The sequence below is a fragment of the Palaemon carinicauda genome, chromosome 6 (genome assembly GCF_036898095.1).
Source record: "Palaemon carinicauda isolate YSFRI2023 chromosome 6, ASM3689809v2, whole genome shotgun sequence".
Classification (NCBI taxonomy): Eukaryota; Metazoa; Arthropoda; class Malacostraca; order Decapoda; family Palaemonidae; genus Palaemon; species Palaemon carinicauda.
Window position 1 is genome coordinate 14,828,710 of NC_090730.1, and position 8,662 is coordinate 14,837,371.

Sequence of the window (8,662 nt, forward strand, 5' to 3'; positions counted from 1 at the left end):
AGGTCGCCATTTATAGCAAAGTATATATGAATACATTTATGTAGAAATCTTATTTTAAAGAAATATTATTAAAATCTTTTTTAACGACTATAGTCTTTTTCATTTGAGATTATGTTTCTACATCTTAAGTTCTATTTGTGATTAGAGCTACTTTTTCCAATCATGTTTCGCTAAACCAAAATAAACATGGGACGTTTTGTATTTTCAGCTTTTAAAAACAAGTTATTGTATACTTATTCATTACCTCTCAAATATAGTTTATTCATTTCCTTATTCTATTTCCACACAGGCTATTTTGCCTGTTGAAACCTTTTTGGACTTGTAGCATCCTGCTTTTTTTTTTAACTAGGGGTTTTATAGTATCGGGGTGATAATAATAATAATATTGATAATATAAAAAGTATAGTTCCTCCTTTCATTTTCTGCTTAGATTTAAATGAACTGTTGCTGGAACAAGCGATATGGGATAAGTGGAATCGAGAAGGGAAAGCAACAATCAAGGAAGGAATATGATATATAAAGGGGGTTCAATTGCATATTGCTGTAGGGTTTCATGCTTGGAAAATGAAATTATATTCAAGTCGTGAAATTGAATTTTAAAGACCCAAACATGGGAATGATTAATGGCCTTGATTAATATCTCTCTCTCTCTCTCCTCTCTCTCTCTCTCTCTCCTCCTCCTCTCTCTCTCTCTCTCTCTCTCTCATCTAGGTTTGTATCAATTTCCTTTATTAATCTCTCTCTCTCTCTCTCTCTCTCTCTCTCTCTCTCTCTCTCTCTCTCTCTCTCTCTCTCTCATCTAGGTTTGTATCAATTTCCTTTATTAATCTCTCTCTCTCTCTCTCTCTCTCTCTCTCTCTCTCTCTCTCTCTCTCTCTCTCTCTCTCTCTCTCTCATCTGGGTTTGTATCCATTTCTTCATCAATCTCTCTCTCTCTCTCTCTCTCTCTCCTCTCTCTCTCTCTCTCTCTCTCTCTCTCTCTCTCTCTCTCTCTCTCTCTCATCTGGGTTTGTATCCATTTCCTTCATCAATCTCTCTCTCTCTCTCTCTCTCTCGTCTCTCCTCTCTCTCTCTCTCTCTCTCTCTCTCTCTCTCTCTCTCTCATCTGGGTTTGTATCCATTTCCTTCAACTCTCTCTCTCTCTCTCTCTCTCCTCTCTCTCTCTCTCTCTCTCTTCTCTCTCTCTCTCTCTCTCTCTCTCTCTCTCTCTCTCATCTGGGTTTGTATCCATTTCCTTCATCTCTCTCTCTCTCTCTCCTCTCTCTTCTCTCTCCTCTCTCTCTCTCTCTCTCTCTCTCATCTGGGTTTGTATCCATTTCCTTCATCAATCTCTCTCTCTCTCTCTCTCTCTCTCTCTCTCTTCTCTCTCTCTCTCTCTCTCTCTCTCTCTCTCTCTCTCTCATCTGGGTTTGTATTCATTTTCTTCATTAATCTCTCTCTCTCTCTCTCTCTCTCTCTCTCTCTCTCTCTCTCTCTCTCTCTCTCTCTCTCTCTTCTCTCTTCTCTCTCTCTCTCTCTCTCTCTCTCTCTCTCATTTTGGTTTTTATACATTTCTTTAATTAATCTCTCTCTCTCTCTCTCTCTCTCTCTCTCTCTCTCTCATTTGGGGTTTGTATCCATTTCCTCTCTCTCTCTCTCTCTCCTCTCCTCTCTCTCTCTCTCTCTCTCTCTCTCATCTCTCTCTTCTCTCTCCTCTCTCTCTCTCTCTCTCATCTTCAATAATAATAATAATAATAATAATAATAATGACAGATGTTTTCAACAACGGAACATTAATCACGATTCAATTATTTTGAATACTAATTCTATCTCTAGAGTACACTTTATTTATTTTTTCCACGGCCATATTACTTAATATAGTAAATACCTAATTTTTTGTTAATCCATTTGAATATAGCATTACAAGCAAGAATAATACAATTATCAATTATCATAAATCAAGTATCATGATGATAGGAAAACAACACTATATATTTTCTAAACAAAATGATAACCAGATACTAAACACAACACTGCTGAACTATTTATTATAGCAATAGATAAGATAAAGTAGAAGGTAGTATAAAAAATTTTTGGTTTCCTTTTTTCAATTTCAAGGATTAATACTAAAATAAAATTTGGTAGACGCGAACAGAATCCTTTTCTTCATGCTAGTCCTGGACAGAAAAATATATGGAATTATGATGTAATCTGTTGATTTTAAACAGTGAGATCGTTGGCGTTGTAAGAGTAATATGACTTGTGCAAAATGTTCTGTGTGATCATTGGAGTCTCTTAAAAGTTGAATGACTGATCATTCTGGATGATGGTATCTTTCCATGACAGTGGAGAATAAGAGGATCAGTGCCGCTAAGGCTTTCACTCAATTAATTGGGTACACGTCTGAGGCTATCCTCGCTGTGCAAAGTGTAAGAGATCCTATTATAGTAAAGTGTAAAAACGTAATCTTCCGATGTATCATTTAATCACAAGCATAAAACCTGCTTCTCTCAGCATACGCACACACTAACTAGAACAATTTGAAACTAAGACGTAACATAAACGTCTATAAAGTTTATTACATTCCTTAGGATGATATTAAATTGCTTAGAACAAGATAAATTACGCGTAATTACACATCGCTCATCTCAGGCATTCTTCCTTGTAGTTGATCATATCACATTTAATCATTCATTGTAATTAAACTGTATTGAAATCGCTTTCCTGGAGATCCTTTGATTGTGTTTAATATAAAGGTTGGGATTGATGGAGGATTACCTGCGCTTAAAACTGATTAGTCATCATTAAAAGAAATTAAATCAAATAGTATAAGCGATTAAATAAACAAAGGTTTCAGAGATTCTTTATGTATTTTTTTTTTTATTTCTTGTATAGGTGAAGATTTACAGACGCTAATTGCATACCTGTATGATTATATATATACTTGCAAATGTTCATCATTTATCCAGACACGCACATCAGCACGAAAACACTAGCACACATTTATATATGATATATATATATATATATATATATATATATATATATATATATATATATATATATATATATATATATATATATATATATATATATATATATATAATGTGTGTGCATGTATGTGTTTTATTTCAACTTATACAATTTTCCCTTTTGCATGCATACAACTTTCTTACTTTTCAGCAAGTCTTAAGTGAGGTTGCTTTTTACCTTCGCCAACTTCGATGTGAAGGTTATGTTTTGATAGGCGTGTATTTGTTTGTATATCTGTCCGTGTGTTTGTGATTGGCATAACTCCAAAACTATCTGACCTAATATCATGACATTGGGTGGAATAATTCATTTTTTTTTATCTACTGTACAAAAATTATTAAAGATAAATGTACCTGGGCTTCATTGGCAAAAGTATGATATCATATTAAATAGAATTTATTTAGGAATACCAAGCGAAGTATGTTTTTTTTTTTTTTTCTTTTTTTTGTAAGTTACCCAAACAGCAGCTATCTCCTTTCAAAATATCAAATATATTCACTTAGATGTCTCCGGATTGAAATTCGATAAAGTGATAACTTATCCATATGAATCAAATCCTTAATTCTTCCTAGCACAAAATACCAGATCTCCAGTTATCTATCATTTCAGTGAGATACAATCATAATAGGAAAAGCTTTCAAACAGAAACAGACAGGCAAAAGGGTTAGATATGAATAGGATAACTGAATTCAATCACTGGAAATGGAATGGTCACTAAGAGCGAGACACTAACTGGCTTCTTCATTTTGTTTGAATGATCCTTTACCGAGGACATTTTAAATTTCAACGTTATATATATATATATATATATATATATATATATATATATATATATATATATATATATATTATATATATATATGTATACTATATATATATATATATATATATATATATATATACATATATATATGTATATATATATATATATATATATATATATATATATATATATATTTATATATATACATACATATATATATATATATATATACATATATATAGTATATATATATATACAGTATATATATGTATATATACTGTATATATTCGTGAATATAAATATATTTTGTGTCATATATAAACTAAAAAAAAACATTAAAAGGATAAGAAGATTGCTATATTCTATATAAACAGAATATTTATCTAGCCAATCATATCATTATCACTTAAAATTAGCAGCAATAAAACACATCTATCTGTACCCTCATCATGAGCAACATGAATAATAGTACAAGAAAATAGCAGTAATAGCACTATAATAGCACCCTTGAAGACTCACCGTGACATCTAGGGATGACTTTAATTAAATTGGAACATAAGTTAATATAACTTTTCCTATAACAAAGTTGGGCAAGAAAAAAATTACTTTTGCCTATAACGTATTCTCGTCTTAATTGCCGAAGAAGAAATTCTTATTATTTTGAAGAGCTCTTGGTATAGTTTTTCATAGGACTTTTGAGTTATCAATTTTTGTGCTTTATTTCTCAAAAGATCGAATTTTTTTTACTCAAAATGTGACAATAAGGTTGAGAGAGAGAGAGAGAGAGAGGAGAGAGAGAGAGAGAGAGAGAGAGAGAGAGAGAGAGAGAGAGAGAGAGAGAGAGAGAGAGAGAATCTTTGTGATCAATACCTTTCTTTCTATATTTTTCACTTATATTTTATGAAATTTAATTCCTACCGTAGATAGAAAATTACTCATTTACGAATATGAAGAAGATGAATTCCAATTGTTTTATTGAATCGGAAAACTCAGTTTCAGTTATGCAAATTTCGCTATTTTCCTATCTTTCTAAGGATGATAAAAAAGGAATATAAAATCATAAGAACAATAGTAACTTACTTTTGCCACCGAGGGTGTTATTGTCCTTATCAGTACTTTCATTATTGTTTTGATTATTCATATTAATAATAGTAAGAGGAAGAAGTGAAGGAAGAAAAGAATATAAAGAAGAAATAAAGAAAATTGCAATTACGCAGTGATATTTCGAAACTTTTTCGTAGCAGATAAACAATTCTCTCTCTCTCTCTCTCTCTCTCCTCTCTCTCTCCTCTCTCTCTCTCTCTCTCTCTCTCTCTCTCTCTCTCTCTCTCTCTCTCCTAAAAACGCTTTCTTTATTTCTTGTTGTTTGTTATCCCTGGAAAAAACATCTGTATAAATGGAAACAAAGTCAGAGCTTCTTGCTAGCGTATAAAATTACTTACTTGTTCCTCATTAGTAATGATATGTAACTGAAACGGAAGAGGATAACGTATTGAATAGAAGAATAACAAGCAACAATTCTCAGAAAAAATCCTAATAAAATATAGATGGATAAAGATTTATTGTATTGTATTCATAAGAGTCTAAATCAGAACTAAGTGTCATTCTGTATTCATTTTTAAAATCAATAAACATTTTAAGAAGCATGTGACGGGCCGAGAGAGGAGTTGTGACGAAGGAGGGAGAATGGGTGTGAACTCAAAGGCAGATTGGAAACGACTGAGTTGTTTATTAAGGAACACTCTCCTTTATATACAAAACCTCAAGGCAACAGGACGTGACATATTCGAGAGACAGACATGATACAGAGCAAAACCGGAGACATGATCATTCAGGTTCTTTTTAGTGCGAGGGAAGAGCGCAGATGCAAGCATAATATATACAAAAGGAATTATGTACAATTGTGTGACACACGGTTGGTACATGGCTCCCCCTCTAAAAATGACATACTGAACATGTTAAATAGGTGCCCTGAATCTGGAGAGGTAGTAGTAAGAACTGCGCCGATTAGTGGCAGTGAGTGGCTGTAGAAGTCGTTGGTTGGGGTGCGAGTGCGAGCGTGTGGTGGATGATGGGTGGCTGTGTTGCCGCTCCGGCTCGTCACGGAGAAGGCGAGTGTGTCCTACAGCATTCATAGGCGTGTGTGTCCTACGGTATTCATAGGCGTGTCCTACGGCATTCATAGGCGAGTGTGTCCTACGGCATTCATAGGCGTGTGTCCTACGGCATTCATAGGCCTACGGCATTCATAGGCATGTGTGTCCTACGGCGTTGATAGGCGTATGTGTACTACGGCATTCATAGGCGTGTGTGTCCTACGGCATGCACGTCAGCTTCGGTTGAAGTTGAGTAGGTGTCCTCTTCGTCACAAGTGGAGGCGTTGATGGAGGTTTTGAAGGTCATGAAGTGGCTGTCCATAAGGGCGCGAAGTAGGTTCACCTCACGAGGAGAGCTGTCTGCGGCAGGTTGCAGGCGAGTGATACTGGTCATTTTCCCGAGGGTGAGCGAAGCCCTTGGTCCCCCAACGGTTGTTGAGAGAGCTGAAAAGGCGTTGCTATACGGGCGGCTGGCGACGGCGAGTACTGCTGCAGAAGGTATGCGTTGACAGCGTCATAGTAACGGTGAGAGGTGGAGGGGGGAGGGGGGGAGGAGCGAGTCACTCCCGGGTCACCAATGTGACGGGCCGAGAGAGGAGTTGTGACGAAGGAGGGAGAATGGGTGTGAACTCAAAGGCAGATTGGAAACGACTGAGTTGTTTATTAAGGAACACTCTCCTTTATATACAAAACCTCAAGGCAACAGGACGTGACATATTCAAGAGACAGACATGATACAGAGCAAAACCGGAGACATGATCATTCAGGTTCTTTTTAGTGCGAGGGAAGAGCGCAGATACAAGCATAATATATACAAAAGGAATTATGTACAATTGTGTGACACACGGTTGGTACAAGCAGAACTAGATGTCACTCTGTATTTCTTTTTAATACCAATGAATATTCTAAGAAACACAAGTAAATATCACTATGTATTCCTTTTTAAAACCAATAAATATTCTAAGAAACACAAATTAAGTATCACTCTGTATTCCTTTTTAATAAATATACTTATGAACAAAAAATAAATTCAGATTATACACATTAAAATAAAAATCTTAAACTACAAAGCCGATATGTCTCTGAGGACATCTCTTCATCATAATCTCCTCCTACGCCTATTGACTCAAAGGGCCTCGGTTACATTTCGCCAGTCGTCTCTATCTTGAGCTTTTGATTCAATACTTCTCCACTCATCATCCCCAACTTCACGTTTCATAGTTCTCCGCCACGTAGACTTGAGTCTTCCCACTCTTTTAGTCCCTTGTGGAGCCAGTCAAATGTTTGGTGAACTAATCTTTCTTGGGGGTTTGCAAAGAGCATGACCAAACCATCTCCATCTACCCCTCACCATGATCTCATCTACATATGGCACTCAAGTAATCCCTCTGATAGTTTGATTTCTAATCCTGTCCTGCCATTTAGCTCCCAATATTCTTCTGAGGGTTTGTTCTCAAATCTACTAAATCTGTTGGAGATTTTCCATTGTCATGCCACGACTCATGTCCATACAGTAACACAGATTTCACTAAATTGACATGTGACCTAATTATTATATGTAATTTCAAGCGATTTGATTTCCAAATTTTACCTTACCTTCCATTTGTCCGATTTGTTTTTATTTTTTTTCAATCTTTCACTAAACTCCAATTCTAATAACCCTGTATTGGAGGTCATAGTTCCTAAATACCTAAATGATTTTACTCATTAGTCCTTCCTCCTTCCAATGATATTTCATCTTCCATTGCATAATCAGTTCTCATCATCTCGTGTGATATTTCATGCATTCTGGTAAGCAAGCATTGCAAATCCTGTGTTGTTCTGCTAATAAGGACAGCATCATCAGCATACTAGGTCAGTTAATTTCCTGTAACCAATCCAGTCCAATTCCTCTCCACCACCTCCAACTGTTTTATGTATTACAAAATCCATGAACAGGATAAACAACATAGGCGAAGAAGCTATATTTTACTTTTGTCAAAAATTAGTTACGGGTGTGAAATACTCCTGAGCCACCACACCCCGTTTAAAGATTTAGATTCTATACACCACACTGGTATCAAATTGCACACAGGGAATACTCCGCTGTTCACTTGAAGTTCATTTGATATGACTCCACTAATATTAACTTTGCACCTACTATGATCATGAACGGACTTAAATAAATTCATATATTTAAGAGGAATTCCATAATAACGTAGGACTCTCCACAAAATTGGCCAGTGCACACTATCAAATGCTTTTTCGTAGTCCATAAATGCCAAGAAAGGTGGATTACTGTATTCTACACATTGCTGTACAACATGTCTTAAATTAAAAATTTGGTCAGTACAACTTCTACCTTTTCTAAATCCTGCTTGTTCATCTCTCAGCTTTTCATTAATCTTTCTCTCTAGTCTCTTTAGAATGAACATAGTATATATTTTCATGACAACTGACCTAAGTGTGATGCCTCTGTAATTATTGTAATCATCAGGTTTTGCCTCTTCATGCCACATTCTACAAAATAATCTTGTAAGCATTCTGGGGGTCACTTCATTTTCAGTAAGTATCATCTCGGCAGTTATTCCGTCGTAACCAGGGGCTTTCCATCTCCTGAGTTTTTTAATGATACCGTCAACTTCAAACACACTGAATTCATTCATGGGCACATCGAGGTCTTCATCAGCTTCAGGTATATCAATCAAATTATTCCCTTCGTATCTCCTATTCATGACCTCACTAAAGTGTTCCATCCAACGTTGCCTTTCTTAATCCTCTGTTGTTATACCAGATCCATATCCCTTTTTGA